Genomic DNA, 21,911 nt, shown 5'->3' with positions numbered 1-21,911 from the left:
TCTCAACAGTCTTAAAAAGCTAACCTGGAGGGCTGAGGGCCTAGGAATTACCACGTTGGAGGCCTCTGTGAAGTACAGATTTAGGTGACCAACATATTTCAGACAAAAACTCAAATGAGCATCCATGCTGACAACTTTGCTCCTTCTCAAAGCAGAGAGACTCAGAAACCAGTGAAAACAGAGATGGAAGAAGAAAGGACACCTGTCTTCGGGCACACAGATGGCAAACACTAAATGGTTTGCTCCATTGTCACTGATAACATTACTGATATTAGTAGATAACAAACAGCATTAAAGTGTCTTCACTCTAATAAACTCACAAAAAAGAAGAAAGGAAGGAAAGAGGGAAGGAGGGAAGGAAAGAAAGAAAGAAAGAAGAAAGAAAGAAAGAAAGAAAGAAAGAAAGAAAGAAAGAAAGAAAGAAGGAAAGAAAGAAAGAAAGAAAGAAAAAGCTGCACCTGACACCACAATGTCACTTGGAACCTAGCCTTGGTTTAATAAGAGTAACTGAATCACTGAGAATGTTTTCTTGTCCCAGGCTTACCACTAGGACTGGTTCTTTAAAAACTCTGGGCATTTCTTTTCTTCATGATCTGAATTTCCTTGCTTTTATCAGTACACAGAAGACTATGCGATGAAACAAAACTTAGCTGAACTACTGCACTGCCTACTGCTGCAGCTTGGGTTGGAAATTAGACTTTGTGCCCAGGAATGGTGGAAAGGGGCAGCTGTTCGGGGTCCTGCTTCTGCCCCTCAGCCAAGGAGCTCTGTGGATACCTACCAGACTGTTCATTTAGTTGGAATCCATTGATGGACCAGCAGCACACACCCTGGAGCTCTGCCAATTCCCAAGAGAGGACCTATTTACCACACACTTTGTTTGCTGACTGCAATATTCTTGTTAGAATGTATTTATTGCTTCCCTAAACACTCAAATCATCTTCCTAGGGGAAGCTTGCTATCCTTTATGGAAACACATGTATCCCATGTTGAATTTCTTGCAACATGCTGAACTGCTGAGTAGAAGTTACAGAGGCTTTATCTTTTGACACAGATGTATGTTGTGAAAAGAGCAACCACAAGGCAACCACCCAGAGACTGTTGAGTAGGGAACAATCTTTCTCTCTGTGGTAGAAACATATATAAGAAGACAATTAGGGGATACATGTGTGTATCTATATGTAATTTTTGGTAAAAAGCAATGATCAAAGAATACAGGTGTCACAATGGAATACGATGTAAGTAAAAAGCAATAATCAAGGAATACAAGATTCATAAAAGAGTCCAATCTTTGGACAGTGCAAAGATGTCACCATCAGCCACTCTACCATTTTCATGTCCAGTTAAATAATGGGGAGTAGCTGTGGGAGGAATGCCATTGCAAAAACTTACTTCCATAAGACTATTTTTAAAACTTCCGTGAGGTTCTGGGTGCCTGGGTGGCTCAGTTGGTTAAGCATTCAACTTCAGCTCAGGTCATGATCTTATGATTCGTGAGTTCAAGCCCCATGTCAGGCTTTATTTATGTGGACAGCTCAGAGTCTGGAGCCTACTTCAGATTCTGTGTCTCCCTCTCTCTCTGCCCTCCTCCCCTCACCCTCTGTCTCTCTTTCTCTCTCAAAAACAAACATTAAAAAAAAAACTTCCATGAGGTTCAAGAAATTAAACAATACGCTTGATCTAGCCTTTGGACTATGTATTTCCCACTTCAGAGTCAGACCTAGCCTGATTAATCATTTGCTAATACAACCCAAATATGATAGAACTCTGTTGTGGACCATTCTTGGTCTGGAAGAGGTAGCAGTGTGGCTTCTGATGCCTTGAAAACTAATGTAAATCTTTACTGTAAGTTTCCTTAAAGATGTAATATAGGGGCTGGCCACAGTGAGTGGCCCATAAAACATTGGTAATATCCTCTACCAGGTACCACTCTCCAATGTCTTCCAGAAAGAACAACCGCTAAACTTTCTCCCTGCCTCTCCATACATCCCTTTCAGTATCATGGGGATTCTTACCATTCCCTGATTTCAGACTCTCTGTAATGCCTGCCCACTGTGCTGGATGTGGGAATTCGTAGCACATTACACTTTATAGCACTCTTATTCTTTGGAGAATTATCTCCTTTTCCATTCCCAACTTTAAGTGAAATTCTAGTAAATCAAATTATTTTACTATGGTAAAAGGCAGAACTTTCTACCTCTAAAGGGTGGGCTATACTTAAGCTTGTTTCTAAAGAATACAGTTATGGAAGGAGAAAGAAGTAACTTAACAGCTGAGAACTCTGGCAAACATTACCTTAGCCAGGTGATCAAGGTTAACATCATCAGTAATAAGTCATATTGATTATATGGGCCCTTGATAGAATGTGTTTTAAAAATTCCACTTTGCCTCTGTGGTCATCCTCCGTAACCCATAACCCACATCTAACCATGGAAAAACAAAACAAAATAAATGGAAAGATATTCTACAAAATACTTGACCAGTACTGTTCAAAACCATCAAGCTCATCCCAAAAAAGCAGTCTGAGAAAGTGTCATAATCCAGAGAAGACATGAAAACTAAATGAATCAGGATTCAAATGAATCCTAATTGGGTCTTGGAACAGAAAAAAGATCGTTAAGGAAACACCAATGAAATCGGAATGAAATATGGGGATTGAGGGGCTTTATTTTGTCTTTGTTGTTTTTTTTTTTAATTTTTTTAATGTTTATTTACTTCTTGAGACAGAGAGAGACAGAGCACGAGTAGGGGAGGGGCCGAGAGAGAGGGAGACACAGAATCCGAAGCAGGCTCCAGGCTCCAAGCTGTCAGCACAGAGCCCAACTCAGGGCTCAAACTCACAAACCGTGAGATCACGACCTGAGCGGAAGTCGGTCGCTCAACCGACTGAGCCACCCAGGCGCCCCTGTCTTTGTGTTGTTAAGAAAAGGATGACCAATCTTTTGATCTGGACCAGGTATCTAGTGAAGGCACAAATTTTAGTTGTCCTGCCAGGGGACATAATGACTGTTAATTAAATTTGCCCCAGATAAATTTCCAGTTTTCATGTCTTAACTTGCCAAATTGTTACATTAAAAAAAACAAAAAACAAAAAACACAACAAAGTTAGTAGTCAAACATTATCAAAACAAAAGGTAAAGCAAACTTTACTAGCATATCTGGAAGAAAAACAAAAGAGATCCACTTTCTAACTCAGCACATTTATTTATTTATTTATTTATTTTTATTATTAAAATTTTTTTAACATATATTTATTCTTGAGGGAGAGAGACAGAGTATGAGTGGGGGAGGGGCAGAGAGGGAGGAATACACAGACTCTGAAGCAAGCTCCAGGCTCTGAGCTGTCAGCACAGAGCCCGATGTGGGGCTCAAACCCAGGAGCCGTGAGATCATGACCTGAGCTGAAGTCAGATGCTTAACCGATGGAGCCACCCAGGCACCCCAGCATAGCGTTTAAAGAAAGCCTTTCTTCTCTCTAATTTTCATATATCCTGTAGCTTTTCTGGCCTTTCTTGTTCTCTAAATCCTTTTCTTTCTATTCCCTACTTCTGGTCTTTCTGAAACCCCACCGCACATTTTCCTCTTGCTTCTTCCAAACTTGCTCTACCCACTTTTCAGATTCATCGGTCTCTGAAAGCCTGGGAGTCTACCCAGTGAAGACAGAGTTCCCCAGGGGAGAGGAAACAAACTTAGTAATAAAAGAAAAAATTCCCCTTAGAAGGGGTAGGAAGGGAATGAGGGTAGGCTGACAACTCCATGAATTAATATGAATTGCTCCCATCACAAATATAAACAGTTGGCTTTGATATACAGCCCAGCATTAAAGAACCATAGCAAAGACTGAGGATGAAAAGTACATCCAGAGGAAGAATTAGGATAGTCTTGGTTCAGAACAGTCTTGGGCCTGGCATTTAAGTGGTAAATCCTATGCTTTGTGCAGAGAGAGTCTATGTCTGCCCTATTTTCTGTTGTGTCTCAGTGCCTGGTCCAGAGACAGAATCCCAATATATTTGATGGGTGACTTTGAGAATAAGAGTATCCATTTCTTTCACTGTAAAGCAGCAAATGTAGACAATGTCTCCCTTAGTTACTTCACAGAGATTTTGCCAGGAGTCAAGCAAACTTGCATCATGTGGGAAATAACTAAAAAAGAAGTGTAGTGAACAAAACATCAGTGTGGACACAGCATCAATGTGGAGGCCAGAATAGGCCTCCATCATCAGAGGGGGCTTAAATGAGCCCACTGGCTGCCCATCAGATGGGAAAGTTTGGGTCAAAACATCTCTGAGTTCTCATTGGCTTACTGCCATGCGACTTTGAACGCCTCCTGTCAAAAAGTGAAGTTGTGACTTGCTTTGAAAAATAGAATGTGATGGAATGAATGCCAGTGTGCAAGTTCTGAGCCCAGATCTCAAGATTCCTTGTGTCATTTTCCTCTCACTCTTGGAATCCTGCCTCCACCATGTGAATAAGCCCAGGCTAGGCTGCTGAAGGATGAGAGACGCAAGGCCTAGTCACCCCCACAGCCCCAGCCAACAGCCAGCCCAGTTCAGAAACAGAGCCACTTAGCTTGAACAGAAACTGACTGCAGATGCCGGAGTGAGCCCAGCTGAGACCAGAACAGTCCAGCTAATCTCACTCAAAATGCTGGCCTGTAGATTAATGAGCCAGATAAATCATGTTTTTAAGCTACCAAGGTTGGGGTGGTTTGTTCTGCCACGATTGCTACCTGATACAACTCTCAAATCGAAACTTCCGTGAGTCAATTACTCTTCTCTCACTTGTACCTTCAGACAGAGGGCACATTTTCCAGGAAGGTGCCCCTGACCAAGAAAGCATCCAATGCCTTGTCTTGATGGTCTGTTGACTGCTGGTTTGGGCCATATAACCTCTTGTATCATTATCACATTGGCTAATTTTAAAAAGCTCTAATGGACATGGTTAAAATTTACTTCACACATTATCCCTCAGACCTATTTACTTTGGCCTCAAGCTTTTTCTTATTGACTTAAGAGTGAGATACTCATGACTTTTGATGTGCACGAAAGAACAAACTGGACTGGAACACGTCTGTTTTTGGTTTCAGCACCCCTCTCTTTTGAGAACTACCATCCTTGAAGGTGTATGGCTTCATCTTGTTTTCTTTAGGTGCTTGGGACCATTCACTGTGAATATGCAAGCTCATTTATTTATGACCCTTCAGATCACAACTCTGTTCTCTGCATTTCAAGGTAATATCTAGTTATATAACAGATTAATTCTGCTATGATGTGGCACATCATAGAAAACTCAGCTCAAATTGGCTTCAGTGAAAAGGGGAATTTATTTCTTTCTGTTACGGAAGGGTATCTGGCTTCGGGCATGGTTTTTTAGGTTTCAGTCTTTCTCATCCCATCAATAATCTCTCTTTTCTTCTGTGTTGCCTTCATTTACAGGCAGGCTTTCTCCATGTGGTGACAAAATGGCTGCAGTGAGCCCAAGACTCCTCTGTTTTCTGCTGAATAATTGCAGCCCAAAGAGACCATCCCCTTCTATTTCAGCAAAGTCTTGAGGTTGATTCTCATTGGACCTCTTTGGGTCACATGTCACGCCTCAACCACTGAACCACTCACTTTCTACAGGGGAACGGACCATGCTAACTGGTCAAACTGGTGGGCTCTTATCCCCTAGAAAAACATGGTGTGGAAGGTGATGGTGGGAGGTGATCCATCAACTCATGTGGTTCAAGAGAGAGTGGGGGGCAGGGCTTCCAGAGGAATATCAGGTGCTGTTATTAGAAAGGAGAACAGTTATGGGCAGGCAAAACCAGCAGTTACCATTACAACAGCGTTTTTCAATCCCACAGTACACTGCAGTCACCTGGGGGAACTTTCAGACAAGACCACCACCAGTAGTGATCTACTTGGTCTGAGGTGTGGCCTGGGCATCAGTAGTGGTTTAAACTCTCCAGGTTGTTCTAACAAACAGCTAAGTCAAAGATTGCTGCAGTAGGGCTATTAATAGCTAATTAAGCCTTAACCCTGGGGAATTCCTTGAAGTACTATCCATCACTCTAAAGGACTGCATCTCTCAGGGTAGAGTTTTCAACACTGGAGAAAGTCAGGAGTCTGTGTGGTGCAGTAGATGTGGGAGTGAACTGGGGTAGACGGACAGGAAGCTCTGATTGCCCCCAATTCGAACTACATTAGCAACCATCTGTTCTGTACACAAGCTGCCAGCTGTGATCACGGCAAAAATTAAATTTTGAGAAACCTTTTGGTCTCCAAAGCCAAAGAACCCATTTTATGAAACACCCCAAATTACAGAATGAAAGGTACAAGGTTAGCTACCCTGTCAGATGCCACCACTCCTGGGGTCAAGTGTAAAGACGCTTGGGGGGTCCCTGGCATCATTCAACCTGTTGAGTCCCTGCCTGACTCCCCTGTCCCCCATCAGAGGGAGGTGGAACAGCCATCACATCTATGCTTCTGCAGAGTGTTTTCTTCCAGCTGGTTGGAGGAGGCAGATTCTCCTCATCTTTCTAGCGAGGAAAAGTTCTAGCCAATCACAAGAAGCCAACTTGAGACTGCAAATGTGGGGATGAGATGGCAAAATCTGTTTTTGGAGCTGCAAGAGACACTCCTCTCCATGCGCAGAGCTGCCCCAGAAAGCTTGTTTGTCAGGCCGGAGCTGGCAGCTGCTCGCTGCCCTGGGGTGGGGGCAGGGTGGGGGTTTCAGAGGCTTCTCGATGCCTGGGTATCTGCACCCAGAATTCCACATTTGCCTTTACCAGGGTCTAGGCCCTGAACAAATCACAATGTGGGGCTTCCCCCCAGAACTTCTATTTTGGAGAAACCAGGAATGGAGAATGCTCAGGGGTGGGCAGTGGAATGCAGTAGGCAAGGTAATGGATTGGAAAAACAAGCCCCAACACATGGATTCCTGTTCTGTCTTCCTCTACTTGGGCATATGACAGAGCCTCCCTGAACCTCAGTTTCCTCATCTGTAAGATGGAAGGCTGGGTTTGAGAATCCCCCAGACTCTGCAAATGCTGAGGTTATGATGGTAAAGAAGGGAGGGGCCACCAATCTGCTTTGCTTTGGGGGCAACTGATGGTGTGAAGCTAGTGGAGTGCTTATGGCCTCTGCCAATTTTAAGAGTGAGACAACCCCTTTCCTCCACATCTTTTTCTTCCCCCTTTGTCCTTTTCTTCCCCTCTGATCATCGTCACTATCCTTCAAGGAGCAAAAACACTGGGGATGATGCCCCAGGTGTGTGAGGGGCAGCTAAGCCAAATCTTCACATATACCCACGGCTTTAATTCCTGTATCACACAGGGCGATGGTTTGCACTTCTGCAGACACGGAGGCTCTAGTAGGCTTCCTCTCTGTTCTTCTCTCCTGCCCTGACTCCCTCCTCCCTCTCCCTTCCCTCCTCCCTCTCCCTTCCCTCCTCCCTCTCCCTTCCCTCCTCGGCTGTTTACTGATCCCCCAAGTCCTGATGACGTGCCAGGCACTGTGCCAAGTGCGAGGGCCCCGAATTCATCAGGGGGTGGATTAGAAAGCTCTGCCCTAACGGAGTCTCCTGGGGGCAGATGTGGAAATAAACAAACAGTGACTGTACAGCGACAATACTGCGCCCCGAGGGCTCCGGCGGAAATGAGCACAGGCTCTTCGGAAAGCCCACAGGACGACCCCTGACCCAGGGGATGCCTCGCCTGTGCCCCTGGCCTCCCAAGCAGACAGCAGGGGCGCGGGGGAGGCGCGGCCCCAGCCCGGCCCGCCGCCAGCCCCGCCTGTGCCGCAGTGAGTCAGGAACCCCGCCTCCCGGCCTGCTCCCGCGAACGAATCACCACCACCCAAGTCACTGCAGCACAGCCCGCCCGAGCCCTCCCGCCCACGCCCTCGCGGCGTCTCTCCTCCTCCACCCCCCCCCACCCCCACCCCCACCCCCGCCACCCCGGGCCTGCTCGCGCGTCGCCTCCCGCGCCCTCGCCTTCTGCTCGCCCAGCGGAGCTGGCTCCCCGACCTTCCGCCCGCAGCCCCAGCCGCGGCTGCTGGAGGGAGGCCAAGGGGGTGCGGGTGGCTGCCTGCTGGAGGGAGGCGCTCGCAGAGCTGCAGTGTTCCTTTGCATCAGGAACGTGGCCGGGGGGGAAAGGAGAGAAACAGAAATGGTGAAATGACTCAGGATTCTTGAAGGAGCTAAGCACAGCGGGTGCGGAGGGCTGGCTCCAGAAGGAGGGCTGGGAAGAGAGGGGCCTTGCCAATCTCTTGAGTCTCAAACGCGGGGGCTCTGCTCCAGCCCCGAGCTCGAATTTCTGCGGGAGGGTAGAAATGCAGTAATAATGTATAACTCTAAAAATATCAAACTGATGTATTTGGATGAATTCACACCAAGCAGGTGACCCAGAAAAAGGAAATAAGATCTGAAAGTCTTGAGCATCCACAGAATAATTGCTCTGTTGGGCAAAGGCCAAGTGCCTTAACCCTACTGGCCTTTCCAGATGACTTTTTTGGGAAGAAAGGCTGGTAGCAGGAAGTGAAAAGCAGAAAACAGAGTCTTTTGTGTCTGAAACCACTTAAAGGACTCTTCTTGGAAAATCCACCCTGATACAGGGGGCTCCAAGTGGGGTCACCAGGTTTTGCAGGATCTCCTGCAGTGGCTGGAATCTGTCTTTCCCTAGTCAACTAGTAGCCTAATGGCAGGGGAATGGCACAGCCTTGGGCCTCTAGGACGAAAGAGCTACTGCAGTTCTAGACGTGCCTCACCCAGGTGGGCCGTGACCTGCTCAGCAAAGTATATAAGGGGATCTCAGCTCAGAGAGGGGGGCTGTGCAAAGCCTAGTTTATTTCTCTAGTCCCTACCAGCTGGTTTCCATATAAGGAAAAGCCTGGCCTGCCTTCATAGAGCAGGCAAAGTTATGTTCCTGGAAACCAAGTTGGATCATAATGTCACCCGCTCAGATGCCACCACTGGCTTCCCTCCCAAGTTACTACCAACCCTAAAGGTCCCTCCATGATGGCAGTTACCTCTCACCTCCTCCCTTTCCACTCTCTTCCCTTCCTCCCTCCGCTCCAGCTATACTGGCTTCCTCTCTGTTCTCTGAACACACCAGTCTCCCCCTACTTCAGGGCCTTCCCACATGCTGAGCCCTTCATCAAGAATTCTCTTCCCCTAGGTGTTTTATCTCAAAAGACCATCTATCCAAAATAGCATCCTGTCCATAGCACCTCTGCTCTCCATCTCTGCCAATCTCCTTACTGTTTTCATGTCCTCCTTATATGTTTATTTATTCATCATCAATCTCCCCTAGCACGTGAGTTCCCTGAGGGCAAGAACTTTGTCTTGTGGACTGTTCTAATTCCCAGTGCCTGGCAAATTGTAGGTGCTCAATAATTATTTTTGGAAAGAATGGGGTTGGGATAGGTCAAGGAATTTGCTCAGCTTCACACAGTTAGTAGAACAGCCAGGAGCTGAACTCGCATCACCTCCTCCTGACCTAGAACTTTTCTACTCTATTATGCTTAAGCTGGTTATTTGGAAATGATCTCGAAGTGGAATCAGATTGGACAGTGGCTGCTGAGGAAGCTGCATACCTTCTCAAGATGCAGTTTTTAGGGACTTCCAAATATTCTATCACTCTGTAATGTAAATATTTATAGATGCAGTAAGTTCCAGTAGATGTTGAGCGGTTCATGACGTGGTGCCAACCTTGGGTTTCTCCCGACATCTCTTCTTTAATCACCTTTGAAGGCATGACTGAAAGTTGAGATTTATAGAGTTTAGGGCTTTTGCACTGAAGTTCATCTTACCCACTAAGGCTGGAGCTATTTTTTGGAAGAGTGAATCCTGCTAACTGAGCCCAGAATGATAAGATCTGTATCAATGTGATGGAATATCACTGACAGTCATTTGGGCAATTATGGGCATTCTAAGTGGATCAGTTTCCTTGTGGCCATTTTTTTTTTTGAGCCATAACAACTATTTTCTTAGCAATTATCTATTTTCTAAGTTTGAAAATTGTAAAGGATGTCCAAGAGTTTCAGCAGTGCTAGGACTTTTTAAAATAGCATAATCCAAAGAAATAACTTCCAGAGTTGGAGACAGGAAAACTGGGTTTGCATCTGCCTGGTCTGTACACCAGCTCTGTGACCCTCTTTGTATTCCAAGTGGTCATTTGAAAAGGAGGGCTTGTGCTCTCTGCCTGAGATCACTGTGGTAAGGGTCAGGTGAATGAGTGTATAATAAAGTGCTTTATAAGCAGTACAACACTGGGTACAACACTCAGTGCCTTGTATGATACTGTTAGAAAGAATATTAAAAAGAAAACTAAGAATTAAAGTCCAGCCTTCTAGAGCTGCAGCCAGAGTGGGGGGCTATGTACAAAATACAGTGCACTGGGGCACTTTAAAAATGGGGCTGAGAACTCAAATGGAAAATCTGCAGATATCAAGACTCAAGTCTGAAACAAGCACTGTGCCAGAGACTGGGGCGGGGAGGTGGGGTGGGAGGGAGAGTGTGATCAGTGAACAAATTTGGAGATTTGCAATGGCTGAATCATAGGGCTGGAACCAGTGGGAGTTGGAGGGAGCAGACAAATGGATGACTTTTGATCAAACAGAGATGAAACAGAGTGGAAGGATGGAAGGCTGGGTAGGGCAGATGCTAGTTCCTATCTTCTTCCCCTCCTTCATTTGGCAAACATTGTTGAGTGCTGGCCAGGTGTGAGACATAGTTTTTCCATCATCTCCAGGAAACTGTCCTCAGATAACTGATGAATAGCCAAGTCCTTCTTCTGTAAGCAGGCTGGTATTGATACACCCTCCCCCAACCACCCCAGCTTGGAACAGCTGATGAAGGAATAGGGGATTTGAATCTCTTAAACACCTAGAAAAGTGTATAACTTTCTATAGATGGAAGCCTGCTGCAGCTTTCTAAGGAGACAGAAGAACTGGAGATTATGATGCATCCAACAAAGCTAAAATGGCAGAATCAGGCCAAATAAAGTATCCAATCTTACCCTTGATTTATATATTTATCCGTTACCTATACTATGTTTTCTACCAGTTGCCTGCTTTTGTGCTGTCTGTTTTAGTCAATAAGCCACTAGGGGATAGGCAGTCTGTCTTCCTAGAACATTCAGCACCAAGCCTATAGGAAATATTGTCTAATGACAATGTGTTTTCTCTAACAGGCTAATTATAAAATAGCCTTCAAATGCCCAGATTTTTCATTCATTCATTAAATATTTATTTGGCTCTTACAGTGTTCTCTTTAGTGGGTGTAACTGCACCTACCTTGTTTTTACTACCATTGGGGTCCGTATTAGTAGCTTTTCATAGTCCTATGATGATACAATCCTGATATCGAAACTCTTGCTAATCTAAGAGTTAAGAAGAGGTGGTGATTCACTGACTGGAAAAAAACAGAGAGTAAAGATAACAAAGGGCAGGCCCTATTTGCACTGTATTGGAGATGGGAAGATGAAAGAAAGGTAAAGGATTGGTTATTGCTATATAACATATCAGCCCAGAACTCAGTAGTTTCAAACATTTTTTTTTCTTGCTTATGTGTCACTGGTTGGATGGAAGTTGGTTGATCTAGGCTGAGTTTCAGATGGGCTCAGTTTAGAGCTGCAGATTGGGTCTATATCTGTACACATGTCTTTTTCCTTGGTTCAGTGAGCAGCTTTGGGCAGGTAATAGGAATATGAGAGGGCAAACCCAACTACAGAAGTTCATTTCAAGTCTTTGCTTGCATTATGCTTGCTAACGTTTCATTCGGTAAAGCAAATCATATTGCTACATCCATCATCAGTGAAGCAAGGAAATGTATTTTGCCTCTAGTTGGAGGAATTGTGAAAGGTTGTGGGGACAAGGAGAGGTGAAGTACTAGTATCAATAATGCATAATTAGAATCTAGTTTCTGTATTTGGAATATTTCCAGAATATGGGAATATCACTTTATGCCACCCCCTGTTGTTCTAACTCATTAAAGCAGTTAATCCATGGATTAGGCTGTTCTAGCAGCAGTTGGAATTCTTCCCCAGTGAAGGCTCTTTTGGCTGTTGATTCGTTGGCAAATGCCAGATCAGATGCATCACTAGACACAGAATCAAAAAGTCTTGGGTTCAAGTCCCAGTGGCACCACTTACCATCTGTGCATCCCCAAGTGGTCATTTAACCTCACTGAGCCTCCATTTCCTCATCTGTAAAATGAGGGTAAGAATTCATGTTCAATTTATCTCATATGGTTGTTATAAAATCCAATCAAATTAAATCATAAGTATGAAAGTGTTCTGTAACTGGAAATGACTTCACTTACAAGATAGTATTATTGTGGGGCAAAGAGATCAGGACCTTCTGCTGGGTACTATTTGTGTTAGAGATTTCTAGAAGTCCATCTTCTTAACTAGTTCCACTGATGGAGTGATTTGCATTACTGTTGTGCCCTTCAGGCCTTGTTGCTGGGGCAGCCAGATTGAAGTATGAGTACTTTGAGTTGAGGTGGGATAATCAAGGTTGACTTCTTGAGGAAGGGCCACAGAAAGAGGTGGTGAAGCCAAGGAGAAATCAGCCCACTTCTTGTTCTACTGAATGTTAATTCTGCCATCATTGGCCTTTTTGGGGTCTCATGGCACGGAAATGTTAAGTCCATGTCCTTTGTTGCAATTTTGACTTCTCTCTTCCTGGTTATTTTCCAGTGGTTTATCTGGAGGTTGGAACATGCTATGGAGGCCAACACCACAAATACGAAATAATCCACGGTTTTGGAAAGTGTCTTGTAGTTTCCTTTGCTTGGCTTTCATTACAGTTATAAAATTCTTGATTTTCATGAATCCACCAAAAAACACATACTTATTTAACAACCTTAGCAGCCTAAATTATACATATTCATATCTGGAATGCCATCTGTTCTATCTCTTGGAATGAGTTGGTTCCTAGGTGTGTGCCACCAACCTCATCCAGGAGGTGGCCTGGGGAGTCCATATGGCTTCTGGCATTTTCCTGGCCACACCGGTACCTGGGCTCAGGCCCAGGAAGTGGTTTGGGATTAGGGATAAGCAACAAACCAAATGGACTAAGGCTGGATCTGCAGTATAATCTGACTTTTCAGGCTCTTTCTGAAGGGAGAAGGAAAGGTCATATGATTTTTTTCTTTTACATCCTGTGACAAAACTCACTGTGTGAGAGGGTTCCTCTCCAGGGTAACTATTTAGGCAAGGCCACTAAATGCAGTGGTATAATCTCAGGTTCTCTAAGAAGAAACACCCTACACCACATCCAGGATAAATTATAGGGTAGAAATGTGAGCAGGTGAAACAAAAAGTCAGTTAAACCAAAATTAATGAGAGTGGTCTGATGGATGTACAGTGTATGAAATCAAGATTCCTTAGTTCTATCCCCAGTTTTGTCCCTAACTAGCTCTGGAGTCTTGAGTGATGCATTTCACTGATCTGTGCCTCAGTTTCTTCAACTGTCACAGGAGTGAACTGGCCCTTAAAGTCCTGTCCAGCTTTCTCATCTAAGACTTTCATGCCTTCCCTGTCCTCATTGGTAACATGAGGAGATTGTGCCATATTACCTGGAAGGTGCTGACTCCTTTATCCCATGATTGCACTTTCTAATAGCAGTAAAGTGGAATTACACTGGACTCAATGCAAGCCCTGTTGGCCATATGTGCTCTTTGGCAAGAATTTAGTATTGGAAGACAGAAAGGAACACAAAAGAGAAGTGGACCTTTTCCCATTGGCATGAAAGTGAATATTTTGTTTAAAATATCACAAATAAAAATAAAACAAAGAAGGCTGCATTTTAACACTTGTCATGTAAATAGTGGACGACATCCCATTAGTGAGACTAGTCAGAAAGTGCACTCTTTAAAAGAGCTTGTTTCATCTGACAGGTACTTTTAGGAGTATAAATGCATGTTTTTGGCAAAGCCCCATGCCTGGTGATGTTTTTCTTAGCATGGAGGGTTTAGGAACTGGAAGAGAGACTGTGCAGAGAGAGAGGAGTATATCCAGAGATTAAAAATGTCTGTGTTGCTCATCTTTTAGGACCACCAGATTAATAACCTTGGTGACCATGGTTCTTCCAATGAAGAATCTAGACAACTTATGGCCACTGCTGGAGCCTGAGGATTAATGAGCATCCTGCACACCTTGGCTGTTCATGCTTTTACTTCTCTTTCTGAAATCTTCCATCTAGTACGTCACCTTCTGTTTGGCTGGCACTGACAGAAAAAAAAATGCATCGTTTTACTGGGTTTTGAATTCATAGCTTCTTTCTAGGCTGAGTCTCTGTCAAAATGGCCTGTGTATATATCAGTCTATTTGGGGGTGGAAAGAGGAAAATTGTGTAAGCCAAACAGTTCGTGGGGTGCATTTTTAAAGTTATAAGTAGATGTTACTTTTTATAAATTCCTGTAGACCACTTGAGCTTTAGTTTGCTGCTCTGTTAAACAGTGTCTTGGCTTGCAAGGACCCAAGTGCAAGTAATTTAGTTAGAAGGTGATGCCAACAAGCCCATAGAGAAGTGCGGAAGTGAGACAGAGAAAGGAAGGCAGCCAATGCAGGGTGCATTTGCAAACAAATTAGGCTCAGTCCTGCTGGGGAACTCTAAAAGCCCACATGAAACATGTATCTCAGAGCTATGCCAAGGGAGCAAAGCAACTAGGGTATTTACCCACCAGCCTCTCCCAGTCATTGGTTGAAGGCTGCTTCAGAGGGGTGTTAATTACCCAGCACTTTTGGCCCATCTTGTGCTAAGGCAGAAAGAAGCACAAGAGTACACCCTCCGGAGTAGAAATTCAGCTAGAAGAGCATTACAATGGTAAGATCTCAAGGGATATGGGCAGGGCTCCACCTGCACTTGATACAAATAGACATACAAAGGATATCACATATAACAAACAGATATATGTAAATGAAAGTATTAGAATTCCCCACTCAAACTTAAATAATAAAGGAGGCATAAGGATTCAAAACTGAAATGTCCAAAGGTTGGGGTGGCTTCAGGTAAAGCTTGGTCCAGTCTCTCTTTTTTTTTTTTTAACGTTTATTCATTTTTGAGAGACAGAGAGAGACAGAGCATGAGTGGGGAAGGGGCAGAGAGAGAGGGAGACACAGAATCTGAAGCAGGCTCTAGGCTGTCAATGCAGAGCCTGATGTGGGGCTTGAACTCATGAACTGCAAGATCATGACCTGAGCCAAAGTCAGACGCTCAACCGACTGAGCCACCCAGGCGCCCCACTTGGTCCAGTCTCTTAAGTGGTTTGACAGGCATGAGCTTCTTTATTTCTTTGCACCACTCACTATGTGTTGGCTCCATTCTTGGTAGTTTCTACTTTATGATTATAAAATAGCTTATAGTAGCTCCTTAGGGCTCTATTTTCTAGATTCAACATCCAGCCAAGAAGAGAAAGTATGTTTTTCAAATAGTTTAAACAAGTCCTGGAATTAAGTCTTTGGGGGCTATGATTTTCCTGATTAGGGTCAAGTTCCCACCTTCCCATCCCAATCATTGCAGCCCGAGTTGTTGGTGGGTGGGGGAAGGGTGACTCTAACTCAAAACACATGGCTGAGAAATTCAGTCTGTTGGGACAGGAATAAGAGGTAATTAATACTAAGACCCTTAACAGCATAGGTGTTTGATAACCTTAAGGAAAGCAGCTAAATCAATGATATTATATTTCAACTCCCTGATGTCAGAATCCAGTTGAATGTCCAGACAAGAGAGAAAGAGATTGATGGTGGTATGGTAAGGGAGGGCCAGGAAGAAAATGTAATGGTGAAAGCATGGGTACCAACAGCCACTCCAGGGAGCTGAATTCAGACTGTATCTTTGACAACACTAATGCTGGGTAATATTTATTTAGCTGAGCCTAATAAGCAGTGTAAAGAGTCTCATCTCTCAAATTGGCACAGCAAGGGGCCACAGCAGCCAGGCTGCTGATAATTAACAGTGAAATGCCTGGCCTGTTCTCTCCCTGCAACATTCGAAGGGATGCCTGGGACTGCCGGGCAAATTCATTTTCCTCTTGATGGCTGGGATAAGGATGGAGCTTGCTACAGAAAATTACTGGAGAGGCAGCTAGCGAAGGGCAGAACAAAATGACTATTCTGAGCAAGCAGGCTGGGCTGAGGAGGCTACCTCTTTGCTTGTGGAAGGTCACATACACACTGCATTTTCAGTACCCATAAGCATAGAACTATACAGGCAGATATGTTGGTTTTAGCTCACAAGTGCTAGAGTTGAAACAATAGTTGCAGAATCAAAGGCTGTTAGAATTCAAATGACCCTTGGAGACTGTGTAGTTCAATTGTATTCACTGATGAAAAAACAGAAACCTATACAGATGCGTGGCATCACAGTGAGCTCATTGTAGAGTTGAAACGAGGGAATGCATCACCCCTATTTGACAATCCACTGTTAATAATAACCATGTCTGTGATCTACATTCTTGAGGTTCACTCTGGACCTAGATCTTGTTCCCCTTTTATAGTTGAACCATTTGGTGGAATTCATGCAGCAAATCGGTGGAAAACAGAACACTCCAATCCCAATTGACATTGTCCATAAATAATTCTGGAAGACCTCTCTGATTAATAATAGTGATGATGGGAATGATAGATGATTATTTATCTATTAAAATATACCATGCACTGTGCTAAACAATTAACATGCATTATTGTGAATTATAATCTTCATAATAATTCTTTGATGTGAATACTACTCTCCTTGTATGGTGGAGAAAATTGAGGTTTACAGGGTTTATGAATTTACCCAAGCACACAATTTGTAAATGGTAGAACTGGGTTCTGATCTCATGTGTTCTCATTCAAGAGTCAAACCTGTACCTGTAACCACTATAAGCCTTAACTTTTCTTCTCAGCCCTGCCAGAGTTTCAATGACTTTCACTGGATTTTCCTTCAAGAAGAAATTCTATATTCTAGAAATATGGTATCATTTCTTTTATCTCTAAAAAAAGATCATAAATTTACTGTACTTTTTAGAATTGCTATTAATGATTTTTGAGATTTGGTACTTTTTTTTTTTTTTGGAGGATCACAGTGAAACGCTACATTTGCATATTTAAAGACAGTTTTCCTAAATGTCAGTTCAAAATATAGATTTATCAGAATTTGGAAATGAAAGGACTTTTTTTCTTACTGCTGACTCTACTGGATGTCAAGACTGTGCAAATTGCATCCCAGAATTAGAGCACTGTGGGGGCATCTGACCCCGCCCAAGTATTCCTGCCAAGTAACCCATCTTTCTTCTTGTTTCCCCACCCCTGATCTGCATGGCTTCCAATTCTCCTTCCTCCAGTTTCTCCAGATGGCAGACATCTTTCAGCCTCCTGGCTCCTGCAACTTCTTCCTACTGAATTGGAGCCAATTCCTGTAATCCAACTTCCTCCTCTTCAAAGGGATGTGCATAGCTTCTACAAGGACGAGGCCATCTGACTCCAATGCCTGTTGCCTTCTCTTGCCAGTGTCCTTATCTGACCTCAGTTTTCCCCACTTGGTCTTCATGGAGAGATGACCATTGGCTCAATTTGCATCAAGTTTTCCTCTTGGTCACCTTCTCATCCTAATTCTTTTCTCTCATCTTCACCATGAATATCCCACTGTTCTCTACTTTGGGGCTGTTTCTTCCCCACTATAATAGTATTATTATAACTTAGGACAGATGTATTAATGCTGATATTTTAAAATTTTGAGGAGTTTTCCAATTCCATCACCAAAGAGCTGGCTTGAGGATGACCAAAGAATTTACCCTTCATCAGTAGGGGTATGAGAGGAATGCTTAGCATGCAGAACACCCACTCCAGAACAGGTGATTGAGGTAGAGACAAGAATCAAAAGAACATACCTGAGTATGAGTCATACTTTTCTCTTTTTCTCTCTTAGCTGTTAAGACCTGAATTTGCCTCTTTTTCCTATCTTTAGGCAACTACTATCTTACATAGGTAGTCTATTCCTATATTATCAATAAAAAATTAGCTTTCTCCTGTTTTCTAGAAATGTTTAGTCTACCTGAATGTTTATAATATGTACAATTGAGCATTTTCTAAAAGTATGAAGATTAAATTAAAGGGAACTTAAACTGCTCATTGGGATCACCTTTAAAAAAAAAAAGCAAATATTTCTTCCACTGGATCATCCCTTTATCTTCAGCATGGGTACTTCTTACTTTCCCTCGACACCAATGTTTATATTTTATTGTTTTATTTTTTATTTATTTTATGTTGAGCTTTGATGAAAACTGTGAGTTCTCTCTCCCCAGAACAATGTCCAAATATCACATTCATACATACACACACACACATGCACAGGATTTTGGCCACAACTTCAAAGTGTTCATTGATGCTCATACAGAAATCCATTCATCATACTGCTGTCAGACTAATAGTTCTATAGGATGAGTGAGGTCATCTCATCTTACTTTCCTAATCCCTGTCACCCCCAGAATATAGAATAAAGTGAAAAGCCTTCCTTGCCTATTACTCAAGTTACTCTTCTTTTCCATTCATCCTCTGCTGTATTTTTATTTCTTCATGCCTTTGCTCAAGCTATTCACTTCACCTAGAATATCTTTTTCATTCTCTACCTTGAAAAACTATATGCAACTTTCCCTATCCCACTAATGGCACCTTCTATCACCCCAACCAATGTAGACGCCATAAATGTACTCAGGATTCATCTCATCTTTCTTTACATTACAACTCCCTGAGGGTTTTATCTCTTTGACAGCATTTAGGAGCATGTACATCTTAAGCCTAAACAGAACCTTAACAATCATTTTATAAAGCCCCTTTTTGTTTGCCTCATATTATTCATTCATTTATAAATAATAATATTTACAAATTCTTTTTTTTAATTTTTTTAAGGTTTATTTTTGAGAGAGAGACAGACAGAGCATGAGTAGAGGGGGGCAGAGAGAGAGGGAGACACAGAATCTGAAACAGGCTCCAGGCTCTGAGCTGTCAGCACAGAGCCCCATGCGGGGCTCGAACCCACGAACCATGAGATCATAATGTGAGCTGAAGTCGGGCTCTCAACTGACTGAGCCACCCAGGTGCCCCTAACATTTAAAAATTCTTAATGTGCAACTGTTATGTGCCAGACACTGATCCAGTCACTGGAACATAGTAGTGGACAAGGTAGATAGAGCCTCTGCTTTCATGGAACTTTCTTTATATTGGGAGAAGAAAGACTAGAAATAAGTTTAGAAAAAAAACAGGTACTTACAAATATTGAGTATTTGGAAGACCATTACTTTGAGAAATGCTATAGAAAATGACTGAGGAGAAGGAGAGGAAGAACATTATGTTTATTAATTGGTAGGTCAAGGAAAGCATCTCAGATATTTGAGTTGAAACCTGAATGGTAAGGAGCTAGCCAGGTAACGATGGGGGGGAAGGGCACAGCAAGTGCAAAGACCCTGAGGTGAAAGCTTACTGAAGCAAAGACAGAAGGCCAGTGGGGGACAGGGGAGAGATGTTCTTAGATAAAGTCAGAGAGGAGAAAGGAGTTTGGAATCTACTCTAAATGACATAGAGGCTATTAAGTCTACAAGCTTCTTGAGAGCAGACCTATCTTATGTGGCCCAGCACAGCACTTAGCAAAAGAGATAAATGCTGTAAAGAAAAAAAGTTTTACAACCAAGTCATTTTGAGCATGTTAAGATGCTCCTCATTGTAAACTCAAAGAAAGTTGTTTCCTAGGCTATGCACTATATGTCCATGGTCACATTTGGCTAAGAGGAAATGTAGCCATTAAGTAACAACCCTTGGATTTTAATTTCCTCAAGGACCATTGTGGGGACTTTTACGAGCTGGTAACAGTCCTACATGCCCTGCAAGTTCCCATTCATTCCACTTGCTTCGATTTTATCTTATCACTGAAATGGTTTGAAGCCTTAGGAGTTTTACAAGCTTCAATCCGCTCTTGGCTTTTTGCCTCCGACATTCAATTTTCACACCTACTTTTATGAATTCAAGAATGGTACTAGACTGGCTTCCTCTGATAGGATTTTTTCCCTCTCAACACATTTTCAAACATTACTGATTTAGAAGGTTGTATAAAACATATATGTTCAGCTTAAAGAATAATTAAAAGCAAATACTTGTGTAACCACTACCTAGGTTAAGAAATAGAATGTTGTATTTTACAAAGTGGGGTTTTAGAACTGAAAGCAACTTTCAGAACCAAAATCATCTGGTTTGCTCTCTTTTTACACGAGAAGTCTAAGGCTTAGAATTGGCAAATGGTTTTTTTTTTTAAGTTTATTTATTTTGAGGGGGTAGGGGGGAAGGAGAGAGAGGGAGAGAGAGAATCCCAAGCAGGCTCCCCCTTATCAGGGCAGAGCCTGATGCGGGGCTTGAACCCATGAATTGTGAGATCATGACCTAATCCAAAATCAAGAGTCAGATGCTTAACTGACTGAGCCACCCAGGTCCCTTGGGCAAGTGGTTTTATGCAGGCCACACTGCAGGCCACACTGATGCAGCTAACAGAATCGTAACTCTAAACCAAAAGGCCCATAGAGATTAGGGGATCAGTTTCTCAGATTAGGTTATCTGGGCTCCTATATGAACATTTTCAGTCAGAGCTGAGGGGGTAAGAGCTAAATTTCTCATGAAGGGACTGTTGTTTTTCTTTCCAAAAGCTCTCTATGAAAGTAACACTGATTGATGATCCACCCTCAGGGTGCTTGCTAATTTCTTGGTGGTTGGATTTTTAGCGTGGAGTTCTTTCTTTTTCTTTTTTCTTTTTTTTTTAATCACTTACTTGGCTCATGTTTAGAGTTGACATTTTCTGACTATCATAAGATTTCTGGTGAGTTGTGGAATCAGAAGTGGTTTGGAGTTCTACCTCAGCAGCTTTTTATTCCAAAGACAGTTTTAGTTGGAGGTGTGGAGTGTTGTAATCATATCTGGTCATTTCCCTAGTAGGGTTGAGATCTAGGCTGGGTAATTCTGTCATTAGTATTATTTCTTTTCTCTCTCTATTTCTCACCTTGCCACACACACACACTCACTCACATCAATAAACCAATTAACATTCGTACCTTGGAAACACCAAAAGATGGGGGGAAATAGTTACACAAACATCTGTATATCTCCATGTGACTTTTTGCTCCCCAAAGACTTTCTTGACTTTCATAGTCAAGAGGGGAAGGGCAGCATTTTTGGATTCCTAAGAATTTATTTGAAGGTAGAAAACTCAAATGTCTTCTATTCCAGGTAGAAAATGAGTGTAGTGTGCAAGGAGTAGTGGGGGACCATGTTAACTGGAGACAATTTGCCCATTTGTGATACTGTAATATCAAAAGAAATACATATTTAGTCTTTGTCCCAAGTTCTCAGCACAGAGCTCCTAAAACTCTTGGCATTTCTGAGTGATAGGCATAAGAAAAGTATCGTTTTTTTAAAGTTCAATTTATTTATTTTGAGAGAGAGAGAGAGAGAGAGAGAGAGAGCACAAAGGAGGGGCAGAGAGAGGGAGAGAGAATCCCAAGCAGGCTCCACACTGTCAGCAAGGGGCCGGATGTGGGGCTTGAACTCACAAACCAAACTGACCTGAGCCAAATCAAGAGTCAGATGCTTAACCTATTGAGCCATCCAGGTGCCCCAGAGGAGCATCTTTTGTTATTCATAATAAGACCCTTTAATCATACCTGAGCTTATGCTATGACTCTGGAAGGATGGGGGCTGCTTGCCAGAGGAACTACCCATGTGAATTGAAGGCTGAACTTGAAGCCCCACTCTCCAAACTCTGGGGAAGGGAGAAGGGCGGGAGGTTGGGTTAATCCCTAACGGCCAATGATTTAATCAGTCGTGCCTACTTGATGAAATCCCTATAAAAATCCTAACTGAAGGGGTTTGGAGAGCTTCCTGGTTGCTGAGCACATTGAGGTAC

The 21,911-nt window shown here is 43.0% G+C and overlaps 1 long non-coding RNA gene across 2 annotated transcripts in view; it reads left to right on the top strand.

Moving 5' to 3' along the window:
* LOC102900958 overlaps nt 1-21,911 on the top strand; it is an 81,455-nt gene that overhangs the window by 39,784 nt on the left and 19,760 nt on the right. The window contains exon 3 of one of the 2 annotated variants that reach the window (XR_006595371.1): nt 5,436-6,267. The exons of the other annotated variant lie outside the window; for it this stretch is intronic. This is a non-coding gene — a long non-coding RNA (uncharacterized LOC102900958). Of the gene's footprint in view, nt 1-5,435; nt 6,268-21,911 lie in introns of those variants that run through there. 2 annotated transcript variants of the gene reach the window in all.

Source organism: Felis catus, chromosome A3 (assembly GCF_018350175.1).
Source record: "Felis catus isolate Fca126 chromosome A3, F.catus_Fca126_mat1.0, whole genome shotgun sequence".
In the NCBI taxonomy this organism is placed as follows: Eukaryota; Metazoa; Chordata; class Mammalia; order Carnivora; family Felidae; genus Felis; species Felis catus.
Note: the sequence above shows the minus strand (reverse complement) of the source record. Positions and strands in the feature narration are given on the sequence as shown.